The following is a 23,261-nucleotide window of genomic DNA, read 5'->3' on the forward strand; positions in this document are numbered from 1 at the left end:
ACATGAAAAATCCGGTGGAAACTGGCCCAATGCGTTGAATTCGCGTGAGACACCGAAAAAACAGTATTTATTATATTTTTGCTCTAATTCCACCATAAATCTTAATCCCCTCAACGGAAGCGCTGCACCGCTGTCCCAATAACTGCCCTTTTCCATAACTTTCTGATGCAGTAATTTTTTCTTGATTCTCTTTACACACCGCATACTTAATGATCTTGTGATGAATGATGGAAACCAGTTGACAGAAATGTTTGTGGCCGATGCTTCAGTTACTGCTCAAGGAAGTTTCTATCCGGGATAAGGCAGTCATGTTTTCGAGGTATCAAAAAGTGTCTACCTAGGTACTATTTTCAAATATCAGGTTAATGACTTTGCAGTGTTTTTCCTCGGGTGAAAAGCATGGGACGTGTAGTATTATTGATTACTTTACGTAGACTCCAAAACTGCTGGGACTGTTGGGGACCCTGGAAAACAAAGCCATAGAATCATTCGCCCAAGACCCAGATTCGTATTATAATGAAGTAATTTGGTACATGAATGAGAAAATAATTTATGGCGAAAAAATGTTTTCCTCATCCAGAAATTTTCTCATAAATTTGAAATGAAAAAAAAATTCCAAATTTGCCGCCTACTTTTCATGAGTTAATTACGTCAATGAAGTTTTGATTCGGTCAGTGGTTCAGAGAGGCCCGATCCTTGACAAAAAGAATCACCCAAAGGAACGGCTTGAGTCGGATAGGCCAGGCCAAGAAGTTGCGGTGAAGCGGTGAGTCGCTGGTCAAGAGTCGGTGACGTCATGAACTTAATCAGCGAAAGGGGTAGGTCAGTCGATACTACGCCGCGAAAAGCTCGACCATTGGCGACTATTCCAAAAACGGAAAAATTCTGGTCTCGCTGTTTTTCAAACTCTATATAGCATTTGAAGAATGGAGAAGGTGAAGTGGACGGAGAGGATGAACGACGAAGTTTAGGACAGTGTATATGAAGACAGGGCTTTTAGCTGAGATATGGCGTAGACAGAATATATGGATTGAGCGGGTACTTAGCCGAGAGGGAATGTAGAAAAGTGTTTAGAGTGTAGAATGTTGGGTAAACGAGGAAGAGGAAGACAAAGAATGGGATTTTAAGATACTAGAATGAAAGGGATCTAGGCCTTTTTATGAATAGAAGATGGAAGTCTTTGAATTAAAGATAGACTGCCAGAATACTTCCTAATTATTCCATGTAAACCTGCAGTAATCGGTAGGATGCTTTAATAAATTTTTATTTTTTTAATCACGACATATTATTTCTTCCACATAAGGAAATAGTACAAATAGTTTTTAATGTGATCAAACCAAATAGCAGCTTTATAAAAACATAGGGAATAATATTATATGCAAATTAATTACAATATTACATGGAATCTAATGCTTGGTCCTACTAATCTTTTTAAGGCTTGTCAGCAAGTGCCATTTTTTAGTTTAATTCAGTGATCGGATATAAAAAATAACGTTTATATAATTTGAAAATAATAGTTATCTATATAACACTCAAAAATAGATTATAATGCGACTGATAATACTTATAATATCATCACAATCTGAAATATTATTTTTTTTAATTATGAACGAGCCCATTCTTCCGGTAAACCTGGATCTCAGATAGTCTTTTGCTTGCTAAGCAGTGGACGCCCTGGATTCGTAAGAGGAATTACTTGCACTTTTGAAAGTCCCTCAATAGGTAGCAAGCAACAGGGTAGCATCAACATCCTCTCCTGCTTCCCCTCCCATTCCCCCTCGCCGAGTGAAACTCGCCCTCTCTCCTTCCTGTGAGATTTGAAAACGTTAGCAGCGTGGCGGTGGCGGCGGGTTCAGTGCGTTGTAACCGGTGTTGTGGTGCGGCCGCTCTCTTCTCCTCTTCCGCTCGCTCAACCTGTGGTCTCAGCTAAACTTCCCGTCCTCTCTCCGGTTAACCAGCGCGCCTGCCCGCCTGATAAAGAGAAGGCTTTTTTCACGCCAGGAACCCTCAGAATACACTTAAGAGTGAGTAAATTTTATCGATTTCTCCGAGCTTATTTCCGTTCCCGTGTCGTGGCTTGTACACGCATATATATACCTAGGTATATATGCGTGTACACGCCTATATATACTCAGATGGAACCCTGGAAAACAAAGCCATTGAATCACTCACCCAAGACACAAAATCGCAATATAATGAAGTAATTTCGTACATGGATGTGAAAGATAAGTTATAGCGAAAAGAAGTATTCCTCATCCAGACATTTTCCCATAACTTTGAAATGAAAAAAAATCAAAATTTTCCACCTACTCTTCATGAGTCAATGACGTCAAGGAAGTTCTGATTCAGTCAGTGGTTCAGAGAGGCCCGATCATTGACAAAAAGAATCACCCAAAGAACGTGTGCGAACGGGCGAGGCCAAGAAGTTGCGGAGAAGCGGTGAGTCGCTCGTCAAGAGTCTGTGACGTCATGAACTTAATCAGTGAAAGGGGTAGGCCGATGTATATATATTTTATCTGTCGTGCAAAACTCCTCCGGGCGCATGAAATAATGTTTTTTTGTTGTATGCATAAGGTGTTTCCCACCTATTTCAGAAAGTTTACCCATATATGTCTGGAGGTCGTAAAATAACTCTCTGATTTTCTTTCAGGAATATCATGTATTTTTTTAATGAGGAATATATTTAATGTTCGATGAACTCCTTCGGACTTGATTTATTTAGCGTCCATTAAGTCCTCATAGATTTTTAGATAGAATTTTATTAACGAGATAATATAGAATATCAACGAACGAACTTATCATGGCAGATAATTAACGACCCTTTATTACTTTGAATCCGTTTATTAGTTTTGATGGTATTTCGAAGATTTCGACTTAGGGAGGCTAAAGAAAATCATTTACATGGGTTCTTTCCAGACGTATGAGAGTGAGTTTATGTGTCTTAATTCAGAGTAGACTCGGTATTTTCTTATAAATTTTCAGTTTGTTTCTGTTTTAGGAGTAGTGGGTACATTTTGTTTTGATATACGTTCTTTTTTCTTACTTTTCCAAAGAAATCAACTTTTATCTGCAACACACACCGAATGATGATTTTTCCTATTCCCTTGCTGTCATACTGGTGGCTAAAAACAAAAACGTGGAATTATCGATTTTTTTTCTACTATCTCTACCACTCATTGCATTGGATTACTAAGTTTTCTATGTGAGACAAAGTTAATTTTATTTAAATTATATAGTTTATTCAAGTTCCCAAACAACCTGTACCTGGATAAAATGGAGGGCGTGATTCTGAAAAGATGGGTTGAGCCTGTTTCATGCAACCAACACGTTGATGAGTTAAAAACCTGTCTCTGCGTTAATTAAATGAATTATTAATCGATTTCCCGGCCGGATTTACTGAAGTTGCGTGCGTAAGTTATCTCTTGGGGTTAGCGTGTGTGAGCTCTTCCTATTATATCCATGCGTTCTTTCTTTGAACATAATATTTCTCGACTGTTTCTGATGGCCGAGTCAGATTGTGATATGGATTTTCTGCTTTTCTCGGATTCATTCATCTAATTGTAGCGCCAGGATTTGTGATATCTCATTAAAATAGATTTCACTTTGAAATTGAATCAGATTAAATTAAATCAAGAACGTATGTAATTAATTACAAAAAACGTGTAAAATTATCGTCAGCTTATTTCAACTATCTATTAAATTGGGAGAGATTAAATTTCTTATCTCCAAATTCCAAATATACCTATCTTAACCAGTGGAATGTTAATGACTAATGATGCGTAATTTATTTATGCGAAATATCTAAGGAATAATTTACGCCATCATATGTAGTCATATATTCATACCGTAATTTCTGTTCATTTTTTTTATTTTAATGGGACATTAGATCGGTAACTAATGGCACAAATGCCATTCTTTCAGATTATGATAAAAAATCGATCCAAATAAATGTTCTGTCAACTGAAATGCAATTTTCCAAAAATCATTTACACGAAGAACTTCGATACACGGTATTATTTTCTCGTATACTATACTAAAAAAAGGTTGCACACAATGACAGTTCAAATATTAATGTATTGAAATTACACATCTCAATCAATTGTTATAAACAAGTGGAAAATTGTATTTCATTTCGCGGTATATGGTGTAACTGATCCACTGTATCAACTTTCATTGCCTTAAATTATATAAATGCTATTAATGGAGTATCACCACTACAGAAAAATTTCATTACATGTATTCCTTAATTATGATATTAATAATTTTTCTCCTCCCTTAGTACAAGCGTTATAAAGACAAAGGGAAAAACTTTACTAGAAGTCACTAATTTCCCGTAAACGAAATATTTGCCTTGAAATTCTCAATCGTATTCTTTTGATGAGTTTTCTGCCGGGCTTATTACGACCGGCTACAGCGAATATGCTTTCGCTTTACTGACTTCCATTCGAGTTTATAACGGCGCTTGGTTTTCCATGGTTTGGAAAAATAATCCACTCGATCGAAAAGGTGTTTTATTCATATTTTTCCTTTTCAATATCCTCGAATTCGTTGGAAATGAATGAGTATCCATGGTAACCGGGGTTGTTTCTCCCTCGTGGTTTGCTTTTCGCCGTTTCGTTCAGCAAGACTGGCGAGATAGCGCCCTCGTGGTTCGTTTGCTTTCTGCCTCGCTGACCCTGTTCCGCCGTTGTGTTCATAATAGTGCGTCGGCTTTAAGCTTTCACCCTTTGCTGACGGCCTCCGCGTGTTCAAAAGGTCAAAAACCGATATTTCAGCTGGTCGTCACCCGTTATCACCACTGCATTGTTGCGTCAGCGTTTCCCTCCGTCCATTGTTGTGACCTCTATGTTGAGGTAGGTGCGTTATTTTATTTTTTTTAGATTTTTCACACGATAATCAACACGTTTTCCTTTAGGTTTTCAAGATTGAATCAAGAAAAAAGCGGGTAGTGTGTCTTACGGACGAAGGTGAAACTGCCGATCCCTATTTTGATTCAATAGTGGCCAAGGTTACTCAAACTTTTATTTCCTAGCTACGGATCGTAGCACGGCTGTTACCCGGACTGTTTTCGGTTTTCTCAATTTCTATGATATTTCTATGAAACTTTTATAAATTTGAGGCCTTCATTTAGTATATAAATACTTATTATCAGGGAAAGCCGAGTAACGATTTTTAATTGACCAAAAAATCTGATATTCCAGCAAATTGCATTAACTTGTTGGCTACTCTTGCTCTTAATTTGAGTTGTACTTCCTTACCTATGCCCTTAGAGTGGCTGCCCTCCATGGTCACCTTTCCAAGTAATGCCCTGCGTCATTTTTATAATAATGGTGGATTAATGTTACTGCCAAAATGAAGAATTCTTCTGTTTATCTCTAATGAATACCATAGGTGTGTTAGATATCATTTGATTTAATTCAAAACAATAAAATAATGAAAGTAAAATAAATAAGGTAACCATGCATAGAGCATTCGTGTTTTCCTGGACTAGAATAAAATGTTTTTACAGTTCAAATAAATATTTTTACGAGAATAATATTCCCGCGTGCATCGAGAACTCCGTCATTCGGACTAGGTAGCCAATTCTGTTTATTTTAAGTTTGCGCGGGTCCAATGTAAAACATTATCCGGCTGATATTTCAGCATGGACTTGATTAAAAAGAAATCCGAACGCACTAGGACTGAATATGCGCTCAGGCGAATGAAATAAGCTCATCCACTCCATATTGTTTTAAGCACCGAGAACAGACTTTTCCCGTCCATTCCTAAAATTATTGAGGAGGAAAGCTTTGCCTCTCTCTTCCGTTAAAATAATTTGGCTTCAGCCATCTTCTGACTCGGTGCCGTATAAACCCTTGAAATTTCATTAATCCGTTTCTATCTCGAGCGTTGACAATATCATCTGCGCACTCGGAGATTATTGTTCTCAGTGCTTTCGGCAAAATATATAATTATTATTTTCATCCGTAGAATAAAGGAAACATGGTTAGGAATTGTGAGGGCTTAAAAGTAGGTGAGCACTTTTTTTATTAGTTATTATTCTTATTATTTAAATATTTTTCCTCAATTAAGGAAGAAGCCCGGCTGGTAGTAGAAGATCACTCTTTTGTTTTTTTTTTAATTTCTGGTAATTTTGAAAACTTTTTTCCTCGAAGAGAGAGCACGAGAAGAGACAATGGTTGCATAGTGTTGAAGTTATTCATAAATTTAAAATTCTTCGGCCATTGTTCGTTGAAAGGTTTGATTCGTAGATTTTAAAATTTGGTAGACTGACCTAGACGTCAAACGTTTTGGAAGACAGCTGTTCCTCCGGTTGTTATTTTAGATTTATTAGTTAAATTCAGGCTGACTATGAAGAAAGTGTTGCTTGAATAGATCTGCAATCACATCCATTAAACATTTGCCGTTGAAGGCAATCGTCAAAGTACATTGACATTCACTGAGAGATTCCTGTCAGCACTATTCCTATAATCCTTTCTATAGTAATTATTATGGTCGTTAGAACTATGAAATCTGTTGTCAAAATTACGTTTCGCTGCATATTTTGAGTGTTTGAATTTTTTTTGATACTATCAATAATATATCGATGGCTTAGTTCTAAAAACATGTATCTTAAAAATAGCAACTTTTCAGGAGAGCAAAAAACGATTATTTTTTTACTTGTACACTGAAATTAAAAACCAAAAGATTATAAAACTGAAATAGAAGCCTTAATTTGCGCACAAAGAGTTGTTTTTTGCTTGTATTTTATTTTTTTTCATGTTATAACACTTTGTTTAAGATACCTGTTTCAAACCGGCCGATTTTGAGATACGTGTTGTTAGAACTTAGCAATCGATATGATAATTATCCCACTTTTATTTAGATCCAGTACATCTACGATTTCATTCTTTGTCGCATAAAAAACTCTTGACTGTCCCGAATGAAAAGAAAATATTTTATTTGGTATTTAGACTTCCTCGTGCAATGAACTTTCGTTTGACGTCCATGGCGCCGATTGGTGGCTGGAATCGATCCCTCGCGGAGAATTTCGGTGTTTTTGCAGGAAGGGGAAGGGAGGAGAAAGAAATAAAATATTTGCTTGGGGACACCTGTGCTCTGGGAGAGTGAAAGCATTAAATCGCCGAATCAGGACTTTCCCTTCCTATTCCAATATCTTGCTCCTTCGCCTGGAATTTGTACTAGTTGATTTTGAGTAGCCTTTTGTTAAGAATGGACTTTGAAACTACTACACCTTGAAGGCCAATTTATTGACAATTGTCGTAATTATTTTTTGTCCTCCTTTATATCAAAATAAAAAGTAATATTTTTATTATTATTTATTTTAAGATTGTCGTAAGTTTACTGCTGACAATTTTTAGATTCTACAATTGTGAGATGAAGTTACCATTTTAACTAATAAGTAACAGTCGGTGAGTAATAAAATAAGTAAATAAAGTGAGTTTTACCACTAATATAAGATTAATTCTGGTGTGTCTACAAGATTTTTCAATGATTAAAAGAAATACAGTGTTTGATTGTTCTATTATAAACATAAATACACATTTTACTGAATACTGGTGGAGTTTTTTATTTTTAGCTTAGACTCTTTGTTAATGACCGCAAATACTTCTGCTGTGGACCAAACAAATGCAAATATTTTATGTCATTGATCATATAGTTAATCATCAAGAGATGATTTCCCCTATTTCGTATAGTGGTAACATGGTATTCTATTAACCGGTCGTCTCCAAAATCCCGAACGTACTATATAATCTTCAACTTCATTCCGTATTCCCGAAGAAAATTTTTTTAAAGTTTTAGATCCATCCAGTTTTTTAAACTCGAAAAATTGAATAGCATTTTATGATTTAAAAACGTGTATCCTCAAAACTGCACCGAATTTTTGTAACTAAATTTTGAAAAAAATGGCAGTCGATATTTTATGTTACCTATGTGTTAGAATGTTTTTTGCTTGCGTTTATTCTTATCGGCAATGAAAATTGCGTGAAAACTGGATATTATATATTTTTTGTATCCATAAAAAATACTCCACATGGATATATACTTAAACATCCTACTACATTTTCTCATAATGGCTGACATTTTGCAACATATTGTCTTGCATTTCGTAAAGTGAGTATACTTTCAGCATAAAGTTAGGGAAACACTGCTCTGTACCTTTTTAATAGCCCGTAAAATAATAATTTATTAGGTTCCCCCAATTAATATCATCATGATATTGTAACGTCAAACGCTTGTTTTGTATCAAATTTACTTTATTTTCTTAAAAAATAGTTTCTTTTGCCCTCAACACTTCGAGCAATTTTCCCTTTTTCCTCTCTCCTCATAAATCTCCCCTTTCCTCCCATAAACTACTTCCTAACAACATCAATTTTTAAATATCAAACGTTACAATATAGACGAAAAACATTTGAAACCACCCAAGCGGGACTCGAACCAGCAACCATCCGTTTGCCAGGAGAAGACCTAACCCCACCGAGTTGCAACCGATGCCACCAACACATGCACAGTCGCAAGCTTTTTACGTTACATATGGTCATTTCATTCAAAAATTTCTAGCCAACCTAGGTGACGACAATCGTTGAAGGAGATAAGGGTTTGTGGCATTAGGGTGCAGGTGAAGAAATATAGGGGGCGTAAGGGTAGGTGGGAAAAAGGGAAAAAGAAGTCACTCCTGTGATCGATGGCCCGCTTCTCCAGATTCGGAGTCGAAGTGCAGGGTATCCCTCCAACTTTCCCTTCCTCTTTCCACTTCTTCATCCCTTCTTTCTTTCATTCATCCAACCTCCATCCCGCCCAATAAAAAAGGCGGAGCCGTAGAGAGAAAGAGAGGGGGGATGGGGTGAAATTGAGTCCGCTGACGGGACCCCTGAAAGAAATTGGCCTGACGCGTGGGCTTTCGGTGGGGGCACGCGGCCATTTGCGAGATTGGTGTCCGGATCATGTGGATGGGATAAGGTGATGACGAAGGTAGGGCATATATAATGGAAAAATGATGCGAGCATAGCACGTGAGATGGCTCATCTGCGTAATCTGGGATCTTGTAACATTTATGGGCTTCCGATCCTCTAGCGATTCCTCGTTCCCGTCATACTTCTCTGCTTGTCCTGGGTAGAATAACAATGGGGGAAAAGGGGAATCAAACCTTTCAGTTATTTCAGCCATTTGATAAAGAGATTTTTGTCTTATAGGGAATAAGGGCAAGAGAGAACCCAAAATGAGTTATATAGGACAGGTTATAGGTGATTTAAAAGAGAAGAACTACAGTATGAAAATCCTAGTGGATAGGAGAGCGGAATGGAGAGCAGCGTCATACCAATCTTAAGCCTGAATCACAGGATCATTTTATTCGTCATTATAGAGTGATCAATACAGCGATCTCTCGAGTGATCGCTTGCTAAAGATCATTGTAATCAAGCGCGCAATTGTTTTTCGCGATTACCCCAATGATGAGGGTTCCCATCACTCTTTTTCATCTCGTCTCTCGTCTGGTCGTTGAAACAGTCACTGAAACCCCATATCAGCCAATTAGAACGCATGCCCGTATGGAGCGATTGCAGCGCAACGTTTGACAGTGGGAACGAAATAGAGCTGTGACATCGGAAATTATGCTAGAAGCGACGGCGGGAGGCACCGTGTGATTCAGAAAAATGATCACTCGAGCGATCACTTTTCCGGTCCCGAAAAGCGATCACTAAGAGTGACGAAACAAATGATGGTGTGATTCAGGCTTTAGGATTGTTGACTTATGATGATAATGATGATGTTGCTAATATCGTATCCCATCAGATGGTTATAGGAGGGAGGGTGACAGTCCTCTAGGTAGAGTGCTCAGCTCCTGATCGAAGGGCCCCGCGTTCAAATTCCAGATCAATCCTCCGGACACCCCCGGACAAAATCCTTCGAACCCTGAAGGACGAAGTGTCCCAGGAATGGGAACTGGCTCACCTACCCTAATGTCTGCATTTTCATTGGCAGTCCCTTAGACCTTATTTCAGTTGGTTCCTACTTTTGTTAGTTTCCACGGAAATATCAGATTCATTCTTGAATCACGAAATTATGACATGTATATTGGACAGATATTCACATACGTCGGAGCCAAATCATAAATCAAATTCGATTTTCTCGGTATTTTTGGAAATTAATCGTACATTTCCAAAATAGATGCATCGTGACTAGTAAAATATTATCCTTAAAAATGGCATAGTTCACATTCCTTTTTTCCCTTGGTCTGGCGCTTTAATAAATAACCCACTTTCCAATGAACCCCGGGAACGGATAGGGTTGACGTAACGGATGTGACAGATGTCATTTCAAATAACGAGTGAGTTTCAGACTGAGGCTTACGATGAAGTCAATTGGAAAGGAAAGGGAAAGGAGACTTAATAATGTTGACTTCTATCGTGATCCGATTGAGTGATTGGAGCGTTCTGCTAACTATCAAGAGGGATACTTTAATGATTATAATGCAAAATACCCGTCCTGATATGCATCACTTACGGAAAGTACCCATTATTTTAATACACGGGCATTTTTGGGTAGCAAGGCTGTCGCAACTTTCCTTCTAACACCTTTCCACCTTCTTTCAGCCGCCCGTCACGCCATTTTTTCGTTACATAACGGATTTTGTCTCGGGTGATAGCATTAATTTGTTAGAGCTAAAACATTAGTACTGTGAGGAGCATGCTTTTTATTTTTGTCGTGATTCTAACGCATTACTTACACTCGTATAAATTATTCGTCAATTCGGTATTCAGTACATTCTAATTTTAATCTGCATTTCTTCAGTGAGCTAGAAAAAACCGTCATTAGGTTCTAAAGGAAATTTCGAATTCCTACTTGCAATTGTTAAAGCTATGACCAGAAAATCTCAGTATTATCAACGGTGATAGAATAAGTATGACAAAATTATAATATTTAAGACAAAAGCTAAGATGATCTCTATGCCTGTGACTTAAAAAGGAATGCCGATTGTAGCATTTTAAAAAATGTTTTATCTTGAAGGTGAGATGAAGGAGGCCCGAAAATAATTAGATTGTCACTAGAATTTTCAAAAATTCATCACATTCCAGTAATAATTTCGTTCATATTTTTTTTCCTTGTACATGAAAGCGCAAATTACTTAAGGAATAGTTCTTTTTTGATGAAATATCCGCAAATCATGAAGAGGAAAGCTCAGCATTTCTGAACGCTAATGGATTGGGTAAACTCGTAAGACCATCTTTTGCAACTAAGACTGGGGACGTTAGAGATGTGGACGTGGAGAAGGTGAAGTGGACGGAGAGGAAGAGGAACGACGAAGTGCTGGGCATGGTCGGTGAAGAGAGGCAGTCTCTAAATGAGATACGGAGGAGACGGAAGGCATGGATGGAGCGAGTACTTAGCGGGAAGGGGATGTTGACAACAGTGTTAAAGGATAGAATATTGGGTAAATGAGGGAGCTGAAGGAAGAGAGTAGGAATTTTTAGATAGAATGAAAATAAGTAGGCCTTATTTTGAATTGAAGAGGGAAGTCCATGAAGAAAGGGGAGGCTACGAGAATGCTTCTTAAGTAGTATATGGAAACCTACCACAATCTGTAGAATAATTTTACACATATATTTTACGGCTTTCAGTATTCCTCTTATGCAGCTATTGCCTTTAGGAGTCTAACTAGTCGTCTTAACTAGGAGTCTTCTTAACTAGTCGCCTGCAAGTCACTAGATCCTGCGCATCCCTTTCAGTCAAACCCTTCTCCCTCAAATCATTCTCAACACAGTCCTTTCATCTTCTCTTTGGCCTTCCCCTCGTTCTGTTCTCTTTCACAGGCGATTTCCAATTACGTTCCACACACACATTCCTCATCCCTTCTTAAAATATGTCCATGCAATTGCATCCTTCCATCTTGCACGTTCCATGAGATCTCAACGACTCCTACCATCTCCCTCATAGCCTTACTCCAAATTTTATTTCTTCCTGTTTTTTTATCATCCATCTCTACATTATCATCTCAGCCACATCTTTCATTTTTCTTCTCAATATTTTTTTCTTGGGCTTTCTTAGCAGCCCATGTTTAACTTCTATATATCAGTCCTGGCCGCACAACGGTTTTTATATGCTTGTCCTTCGATTGCGACCATGAGTAATGGATAGAAATAGTTCTAATTTCTACGATAGTCTTTATGGAAGTTACTTTTCCATTTCTAACCCAGAGCTGCTCCTTGGAGAAATTTAATTTCAAGACTTGACATTTTAAAAATATGAAAATTTTCCACTCAATATTACTTATTGTGGCAGCTACATACTTCACCATTAAACTCTACAGCACAAATGAACACTTACATAGTTTTGATCTTTTCTGAATAGAACAGAAAACTATAAATTTTTAATGCAAATCAGAAGCAATATTGGGTTACCATGGGTTAATGGGGTGCACCATGGTTTTTACAGCTGTGAATTTACGTGATGTCGGAATGAAAGTGGCAGCGGCTAAGGGAGTCGTAGAAAAAAGAGGAATAGTATATGCGCTGACGAGGTTCAGGAAGAGTGTGGCGATGGACAGCACGTAGCAGAGACCTAACTCTCCCGCAGTTCGTCATGAGGTGCGAGGAATAATGCCTTCTCTTTTGCTCCTATCCTCCACCTCAGCCCTTTTCTATTTCACTATCATCCCAAATCTCATCCGGGGACTACCAACCTTGCGCACCTTCATTTTTTTCTCTCTCTCCCTCTCTATTCTCAAAGCCCCCCGACCCTGTCCTCCATAACTCCTTTACCCTTCGCGCGAAAATTTCGCTCCGTGATCCCTGTTACTTCTTTGACCTCTACGGCTTCGATCATCCACTTTCCTTCTCTCTTAAAATTCGCCCTATCTCTCTTTCGGTTAGCGCGTTTTTCCTACCTTTCATTACCAATCCTCTCCTCTCCCGGTTCTCAAAATTTACTTACCGTCATTGTCGCGATTGACAAGGGGAATCAGAAAAATGACGTGAGTTTTCTGAGGGGTTTTAAATTTATGAAGGGTTTTTTTGGTACTTGTAAATGTTCAGTGAGGAAATATATGGAAAATATTTGTTATACCCGTTTCATTTGATTAATTAAGTGATTGAGATTCAAAAAATACTTTTTTATGGCCTTTTGAAACCTGATTGTAGGTTAAGTTATGAAATTTAAAATAATTATGCGGAGGGTTTGTCAAGTATGTACAAAACATTTTATCTTGTGAACGTATAAATTCAATTCAATGTATCAACTTATTACGCATATTTGGGTGGCAAAAATGTAATGAGACTGCAATGAGAAATTATCATATGTTTGAATGTTCTAACATACAACGTTAGATTACAGATAAAAATGTATTCAAAGGTTGAAGCGGAGATTAAAGCAACTCACTTTCAAAGGTGGCTACTTAATTTTGATTTATTGATAAATTGATGGCAGTGAAAATAGTCAGCAATTCTTTGAAAAAGGTGAGTGTATCTCAGATTTTTATGAAATTCTGGAGAACGGTCGAAATAACCAGTTACTTATTTGGGGACCTTTCCGGAGTAATGCATTGCAAAAAGATTGCGCCGCCCTTCTCTTTTCCGAGAAAATTGGAATACGGCGAGCGAAAAGAATATGGATATGCCGAGAGATTTCCGTAAGGGTCCTTCAGGAGGAACAGAAGAATATTTGTTGAATTCCGGGAAGCCAGAGAAATTAGATGAGGTACTGAATTGGTCCCGACCATTTATTTTGAAGAAAATTATTTCAGAAAAATGAAAGGCACATTCCAAGCAAGCCAAGCTTTCACGGCCGCAAGTATTAAAGTTGTCAGCGTGAGATAAATGCAAAAGAAAGTTTAATTCTTACTTGCACGAAGAATCCACAGAGAAAAAATTATTCGTACTGACTGGGATTTGAACCCGGGTCTACCGACTTCCGTTCCCTCCTACTTTTTACTAATAGCTTTGTTTGTTGCTGGTCACTCGGGTACCCAGGTGTCATAGCCACCTCACGTTTATACTATCCTGGTTCAAAGTTGGTATTAGCCTCATGTCTTCTATAGCGAACGTTATCTTGGTTGCCTTCGTATTTTAACTCTATACTCCATTGTCTTCTGCAAATTTATAAGAATTTTCTTCAGGTCTCCCTCTGTCTCTATGCTGCTATGGCATCGTAAAATCGAAGGATCAAATTTTTGATCCAGGAATTTTCCAACGTGGGGCTTCTCTTTGGAACTATTTTTAGCTTTCTCCGTTAAAATGTTAATAATATGGGGGATAAAGCTCACCATTGTCTCACTCCTTTCCTTAATCTCGCCTCTTCGTTGCTGAGTCAAAGTTTAATCACAATTTTTTAATAGTATTCATTTTACATGAGTTGTGAATAATTCTCCGACCATCATAGAACAATCCAATTTCTTTCAAGATTGCAGTCAATGCATTCCAATTTACGTTCTAATCTATGAAATGATAAACAATGATATCGTACTGCCCACTAATTTTATGATTATGTTAACTTCATAAAATACTTAACATAATGATATATTTTATGATAACACGTGTTATAAGATGTTAAAATAAAATTATTGGGCAGTACAATATCTTATCATTCGATATGTTGTTCCACGACATCTCTCCGCAAAAAGTTGGCTTTATAATCTATGATCCCAAATACGCTCGCTAAGTTCTCAATTTCCCTTACTTTGGCCTTCGGCTATATTCCTCACTTCCCTTCTCATCTTCCATGATTTCGAACCCCATGGCCCTCGCCATCCATAGGTTTCATGGCTCACCGACCGTGCGCCTTCGTTCATGCTGATCCCTTCCGCTTAGTCACGGTGGCTGGTTAAACAATTTAAGATTTCCGACCAAAGGACCATAAAAAATTCCTGAGGGGGCGGCCTCATTACGAAAGACACCCTTCGCCGAACACCTTAGTAATTATCTTAGATACGGCGGCGTGAGACGAGAGTGCTTTGTAAGACTTCAGAACAAAGGAAGGAGTGAATGAATATTACCTGCGTGTGAATATAAGGCTTTAACAAAGCGCAGTTGGATGAATTTGATCCATCTCATATGCAGGTCATAAATGAGAAAAGTAAAGGGCCCTGGATAGACGACTTAAAATATTACGTAGTGAAAATAGATGTGGCATACATATTGAAGAATAAAATTTTCAGATTTCTCGGGTTTAGAGGTTATGGTCAATGCAATGCCTGAATCATACGATAGTCGTCCTTGAAATATTTCGAGGATTATGACGAGTGCAGATTTTCTAGCATTTTTTGGTTTAGGTACATCACATGGAAACCATGCATCATCGCTAACATCATAGCTGTTGTGCTTTTTTCATCATATGAGCTGTGCCAATTTCAGGGCTAATAGTCATTCACCTATAAATATTGTCTAAAAATAATGCTAAATGATATACTATGCACTAAAACTATTATGCTAAAATGTTTTCAAAAGTGGTGTTCAGTGAAACTAAGCACTGCTACGACTAAATAAAAAAGTGTGTTCTCGGCATAGAGGACCGGTTGCCAGGAATCTAAGAGGTAAAAGAGTTAAATTATCAAATATCTGTTCATGGTCTGGAAATACTGCCCCGGATTGAACGACCCCCATCATAGCACAGTATCTTTCGCAACAATTAGTTGCCTCTAATTTTCTGATGCTCTCCCAAACAACCGAGTCTCCGCGGACGGAGGATATAAAGGAGATTCATTTTTTCGACTTGGCAATAGCGAAAATAAAGGCATTAGTAAATGAGGGCTGATGAATAAGCATAGCCCTGAAAATTATTCCTTTTATACCGTGATTAAAGGTGTATGCGTCACATCGTTAATCGAGGTAGGTAACGATTTTTTAAAGTGTGTTTGGTTTGCTTGATAAACGTTTTGCGAACATTGAAGTGAATTTGTATTCACGGGAGATGCGCGACCCTCTGCATCGACAACGGTGAACAAAATCCATATTTGCAACTAGAATATCAATTCCCTCTTAAAATGATCCCATTCATAGCGATTACCTCCGGTTTCATTTTGATGTCTCCCTATCGCTTGCTCTTTTCCCGGTGGTTCAAAGTGCACTCCCTATTCAGTTGAAGTTTTCAAAATTCAGCTTCATGACGGTGCAACCTCACACTGACAGTGAGTGTCCAAATATAATGGCTGTAGGTTGCCAGTCCCCATTATCCCCTCACGTTTCCAGTTTATTTTTTTATTTTTTTGCTTTTGTGGTTACGGATAGCGGACCGTCACGCTGTCCAAGCATGATTCAGCTTGCCGTTCACGTAGCGTGAGTGGTCATGGAATTAAAAAAAATCATAATCATCGAGACTAAAAAAATGGCTAAAAAAAAGGAGGCATCATGAAATCCATACTTGCATTTTATCGGAGTGAATGCCCCATAGTAGCAGGCTTCTGACCTTGCAGCCAAGTTGGTGTCTATATTCGTCCCCTGGCGTTGAAATTATATCCAAACGGTGGAATGAATACGATAAAAGCATGCACGCAGCTCGTCCAATCCATGCGGTAATTAGAAGTGAATTCCTCGGCATCAGCGGTTGCTTCATGACAGCACCTCCGGTCACGCTAAGTGCCCCTCTATCGATTTCCAAAGGAGAGGGAAACCAGCTACTCTTCACCGCTGCTTTGATACCGTGCACATAACGTTTTAAAAAGTTTCATCTCTCCTCCAGTTTATGCATCCCTTACATATCACTCACTCGTCAAGGAAGTAAAGGGAGACTGATTCCGTTCCAAATCAAAGGTTGATTTGTGGAAGATAACACAACTTACTACGCATAAATAAATTGATAATTTGATACAACATCTGTTCGGTTGTGTATTTTGTACATCAAGTCGAGCCACGCCACCTATTGGCGATGTCACGGAACTTTGGGTTTTCGATTTTTTTTGTTTTTTTTTACTCCGCCAACGGGAGTGAGTTTGTGTTTTGTGCAGTCGTCCTTTGAACTTGAAGGTGATAACATCATCCTAGTGCAACACCAGGAGACGGAGTCATCGGCCATGCCTGCGGCGTGAGCTGGCGATCGGTGAGTGGCATACGCCAGCACGGCTCCACTGCTATCGTTGCTAAAGGAATGCCTTGTGATAGTAAATTCATCGTAAATAATTAACATACAGCCCACTAAGAAATCAATCACGTTCGGAAGTGATCACCATCTTTGAGGTGCATATTATCAAATATTTTTGGTACCCGATTCGGCCCAAATCTTACCCTAATATAGACGCGAGAAGTTCAAAGTTTATTTTTTAGATAGTATTTCCAATAATATATTATTTTTTGTTCTCATACAAATCAGCATTATAAAAAACTGAGATAATCGAACTAGGATAAGATAGGCAAGGAATTAACTGGCAAATACGACAGTTTAACTCTTGCTCATTTTTTAATTGACAAAATAGTGTAAACTTTAGTAAGAAAATGGGCTAATTTGAAGTAAGTATCGGTACTTGGACCTCATATATGTATTAACTGCCATATTTTTCCTGTAACAATATTTTCTATGAATTAAAGATACCATTTCTCTTCCCTTTTACATTCTGATTATATACCTTGCTAATTTACTATCCTAATTTTAATGGTTGCCTGCTCAACCGTGCAGAAACAACTAATTATTAAGAAATAATTTTTGCCGCTCATTTTTTAAATTCTTCTTGGCAGAATGAAATTCGTCGCTCATTTATCAACAAGTCAGTGATGTTTTAATGAGGAGAGATGAATAAAAGTGAGAAAATACAAAGTAGAATTTGATATGAAACTAATCAATACAAAGCAGCATTAACACCGTTAGGGTTTTATAGTAAAACTCTAAAGAGACGAGGGATAAAATATATTTTGGTAACCATTCGTTGCATCTTGTAACAAAGGTCCTTTTCACTTTCATTAGCCCAGTAAATACGTGCAGTGCTTGGTTTCTAAAAATTTTAGGCAAATAACACATACCAACACATTTAATCAACACGTTTATCAAATATAAGCCCTCCTAAAACTTCCATTTTTTAACATGTAATAGAAGTTACAATGAGGAATCATGTCTTAACAACTATTAAAAAAAAAACTATAAATTTTTTGACACAACCCAATTTTCGTTGAGAGATGCCGCTCCGGTCGAAATTAAGCACAGGGTATGTGTCGGATAGTAGTCAGTTTTGTCTTCTCTTTCGTAGCGGCTTTCAATGTCTCGATCTCGTTTCCCACTTACGTTAGTCCCAACGACAGCGCTATAACCTCCCACTCCGCCCCCCGTCTCGACCCGCGCGAAGCCGCAAGAATTTCCTTCCCTCAAACAGCGCCATCCCCACCGCAGTGACCCCAACGGGCACCACACGGTGGCGGATGGGCACACGCGAAGGAAAGCCAATTTTCCTTTCGTGCCGCGAGAGCTTCACTTCGCGAAGCAGGGGAGAGAGCACTACAGTTAAATGTAACGCGGTATCCTATCCATCGTGTGGCTTTAGGAAGGGCGTTCCTAATTTTCCATCGTAGCTCCCTCAGATTAAATTAGAGATTTGCCGGTACAGAGAGTTTGGCGGAACTGCTCCGATAGGTGAACAGTGTCAAGAGACTGTTCCGTCGGATCAGTTCCTCCCCTTATTCGTTCAGGGATCAAAACTGAACCGATTCCAGGCTGTATGTACTGTTGATCTTCCCATTCTACTTCACTGATGTTAAGCTTGCAGTTAAGGCTCAAACAACCCAGTGCATTACCTTATATTATTTACTTAGTGGCTGTAAAAAAAATACAAATACTTTGAATTTTCTTTAAATTAATGAATAATAATAATACAATACAATACCATAGTTACTACATAAAATAATAAAATTAAAATGTAATCAAAATTTTGATAGTGAATTTTAATGACAACAGAGCAGTCAAACGGAAAAAATACAACTGTTTATATAATTATCACATAATTTAGGAGTTTGATTTCAAATAGAGTATTTTTTTACCTTTGATGACGTATGTAAGTCTAAACCAGGGACAGCCATCGGAGTCTCTGGAGTAGTTGGACTCATATTCTGGCGCACAATTCCTCAGCTTGCCGGCCGCGCCATTGAGCAGTAGGAATCGGAACAGCTATTTCTCTCAAGTTGTTCCGGAGCAGAAATGTTCCGCACACGAACAAGCTCCATTAAGACTGTTCTGTTCTTTTGGGTACATTTCTAGAGTAAATAGGAGGCTCCGTAGAGTTGTCCACATCATGTTTACATCGATTGGAAATTTTTCTATTGGGGAATCGCACTTAAACCAAACTTCACTCGCTTAGTGCGAATGAATTTAATATAAGAAAAGGAAAATAAGTCATTAGGCTGGCGATTTTGCGATTGGAGGAATAATGCAACTCGTGATTCATAGGTGTTTTATTTGAATTCACATGGGTCATTGACGGGATGTTGGGAAGAGGGTGGGAAAAATCGCCGGAAGGTGGCGTGACATGCTTTGGTTACGTTAGATGGGATTCAAGCCGTGTAAGATCCGGATTCGAGTCCCGTCGGAGGAGAAAATGTTTTCATTGGTAATACTAACCTAACGTGAATGTGTCGTGGATAGCACTACAAGTGCAGTGCCCAAGTCTGTCCGTCAAATCGGACTCTCACCCGCCCGTACAGACTAGACGCGGGACACGAATGGGCTTTTCTCCTGTAAACAACCCTATCTTTTTACACTCTTTTTCTTAACTTACTTTGTCTGTTACATCTATGGAATCTTGTTATTGGTGCCATACTTTCAAAAACCGTAATCGCATGTGAAAGCTGCACAAATATACCCAATAAAATAATTATGCACTATAATGCCGTAGTTAACGAAATTATTAACTCTACCTACTGCTCAAGAAAGCATAAATGCCCTCATTTTTAGTAATTACGTGGTTATGTACTATGGGGGAAAAAAGTATCCCACCGGGGTTTGTGCCGCCACCATCGCTTCGCAGGAGAATGGATTCCCTTTCTAACGGTATATAATCCTTGGAATGAGACGAAGGAAATTCAAATACGGTCTTTTTTCAGCCACCATGGTCGTGGCGGTGAATTTGCCTGCCTCGGACCGAGGTTCGAACGTATTTCGTACTCCTCTCTAGAGCGTTGGTGCATTCGATATCCTTAGGAATTGTGCCTTCCTTTTACCCGCTATATCCCTCTAACCCTCCTTTCCGTTCCTTCTTCGCACCTACACGGGCACTCGTAGTAAAATTCACTTAAAGACCATCTCCACTGCCTCATTTTCTCGCCTATGAAAATTTACGGGATAAATATTCGCTAGACGTAACCTAAAAGGCAGCAATGGCGAGGAGCAATTTTGAACATCAGGAATTACTCTAAATTCACTAGTCAACAAAAACTTTTTTTTCTTTCCTAGAGATTTTGCTGGGTCATCATAGAGGTTCTTTTCGTCCTGATTCCAAATCCGGGCTCAGATGTTTTCTATCACGTCTAGTTTCTTTAGTACAACCGAATTAAATAAGGGTTCAAGGATATTTAAGCAAATAAATAGTGATTTTAAAAATGTGAAAAAAATGGTACTTTCAAAGGATTTTCTCGAATATTTAACATCTGGTAAGTCCCTTTTAATTTTCCATCAGTAATCTGCTAAGATGTTGCTGAAATTTCCTAGGTACTATTTTTCCAAATGTAAAACATCTTGGTTGAAACGCTCACAGTGTTCATCTCTAACAGCGCTGAGTTTTGGCGGAAAAAGGCAAGGTGTGAGTCGAGAAATTATTATTTTTAATCATATTGCGGCTCATTTTTTGGTACAATTAATTATATTAGCCACCAGATCATGATCATTTTCAGCCATGATATTTCCTAAAGAATGTCCAGATACATTTCTGAATGCGTTCCACGCGCTTTTTTCCGTTGACCTCAATTGCTGTTGAAATTCCGAATCCTTCAGCGCTTCCCTAATCTGTGGCCCAATACAAATTCCTTCTTTGATCTTTGTCTCACTTAATTGAAGGACTTTTTGTTTCAAATAAGAAATATCAGCACTATTTTTGTCCATTGCTTTCACAAAATTGAAAAAGTCCTTATTTCATATGCAAAGGTGGAAAAAGAATATTTTTTGGATCGGCCAAAGGCTAACAAAGGACATTTTTGGATCCAGGAACGAGTTCTTTATGTTCCGGACAATTTTTCTTTCAAGTAATGATTCTTTTCTGTCTCTTATATCCCACTCGCAGATGAAGCAACAACATTTCGTATAACCAAGCTGTAAGCCTAGTCAAATTGCAATTACTTTTAAGTGGCCTCAAATTTTCCATTTATATTTTTGGTAGTGCTTTTTTTCTAAAATTAACTGCATATTCTCGAAACATTCATTCATTTCAGTTTAATGAGTTAACAGTATTAATAGGAGCTCATTGCCATAACGTAAGAGATTGGTCTTTAATATAACCTAGGAGGAGTAAATGAACAAACGTAATCATCTGTGTTGAATTCAAAATTAAGAGTATCCGTAACGGAGAGAACATCAGTGCAAAAATCAAATGGTTTTCTAGAGAAAAAATCAATTCTAATTTGTCATGGCGAGATCGAGACATTAAAATTTTCGTACGTAAATCCAGCAATTTCCAACCAATCGTGGTCCTAATATTTCACCCTTCTTTTTTGATAAAATTTAAACCGTGCACTTGATCATTTAAATTCTCTTGCGCTATAAAATGAGGTCCATCAGATGTACTCGCTCCAAAAAATTGGGTCCTCCGAGTTTCCGAATTCTTCCTTATCACGTTCTTGATTACTTTCTGAATCTTCGCTGACGCTAACATACTCCATTGGATCCGGCTCTTGTACATTTTCAGAGTGAGGGAACATTAGTATCGCTGATTCAAAGTTGTCTGGATATTTTACTGTGTGTTTTGACTTCAGTGTAATTCGTTTCATTTTTTCAACAAAAATAACAGTCTGAAGTGGGATCCGCCAAATCATGGGAATGGCAAATTCCTTATGACGTTTTCCCTTAGTCCAACCAGTAAGAAGCCCTAAACCGGTGCCTCACAACACATGGGGAGCCCATCCTTTATCTTGGCCACCCAAGCACGCACGCACTATCTAGGCTCACGCACTATCTAGGCTTGAATAAAGCTAAGCCACTTCTCAGCGATTACATTATATTAAGCTGTACTTTCCTGCGATCAACAAAATTCTCAAAATATTCTGAAACAACTCGATTGAAACCAATTTGATTCCAATGTGCAGCACTCTTCTATATTTTGAATTCATAAGTTAGAAGCAAGATTATTCCATGCAAGCTAAATTTTAATGCGCCATTGTGGGTACTTAAGCACTGAATTTTTAATCAAGAGAAACTCACGATTCCCCCAAAAATATAGGGGGTAGGATGTGCCGCGTAAGTTCAGTCCTGCTAGACTACAGTCTGCGCCGGAGAGAGGCTCACGGGCGCCGCGCTGATTACATTACAGCTACAGCTGCATCTACATAATAACCTGCGAGCCACGTCTAGGGTGTTTAACAGGGGAGCACGCATTAGGAAACGCCGACGACCAGAGACCGGAAGTCTTAGCCTCTGAATGTTTGTCCAATCATACATGCGTCGGCAGTGGATTTGCGCAAATAAAGAATTTTCACGGGCACAAAAAAGCGTCAATAGCAATTGTAGCCACAGCGAATACAGTACCGCGCGATTGTCAACAAACACCCACGTCAATCTTAGCGATGATACGACGTTTTTTTTCTTAAAATACCGTAAACACTGCAATGGGAGATGTATAAAAGTATGCAAACAACTAAACTTCCTGTTGAAAATAAGATTTTTTTCTTGAAAAAGATCTATCACGTCAATCGATAACTTGTATTGGAGTACGATTTCATTGTTGATTAAATAGAAGAAAATGTTTTCGCAGTATTGAGAATCGGATATCTTTTATTCGTCCGGTCTTTTTCGGAATGATACGAAATTATTATGCTTATTCTAGAGGTCATTTTATAAATATTTATTGGCGCAAATCATCATGGGACACGTGACACATGGGTGATACCTGGGTGAGACATGGGTGATACTAACATCCGTGAGGAATGATGTCTTCCTATTTCCCTCTTTGGTGGGTCCACGGTAGCTCACAATGCTATATAAGCAGAGGCCCACATCATTTCTGAGTCACTTTCACCAGGACAGCGGAATCGAGAAGACCAGACGCATATGATCCAGAATCATCCCACACGATATATTCGGTAAGTTTTAGTATTTAAACTCAATGAATACGCCAATGCTTGCAGCAGTGGCGGCTCGTGACTCAAATGCTA

General features: G+C 38.4%; 1 protein-coding gene across 1 annotated transcript in view; it reads left to right on the forward strand.

Moving 5' to 3' along the window:
• The first annotated feature begins 1,866 nt into the window (after positions 1 to 1,866).
• Positions 1,867 to 23,261, forward strand: part of LOC124154236 (hexosaminidase D-like) — a 143,293-nt gene continuing 121,898 nt past the window's right edge. The window contains exon 1 of the mRNA XM_046527833.1: positions 1,867 to 2,024. The gene's annotated coding sequence lies outside the window, so the exon portion shown is untranslated. The remainder of the gene's footprint in view (positions 2,025 to 23,261) is intronic.

Source organism: Ischnura elegans, chromosome 2, assembly GCF_921293095.1.
Source record: "Ischnura elegans chromosome 2, ioIscEleg1.1, whole genome shotgun sequence".
Classification (NCBI taxonomy): domain Eukaryota; kingdom Metazoa; phylum Arthropoda; class Insecta; order Odonata; family Coenagrionidae; genus Ischnura; species Ischnura elegans.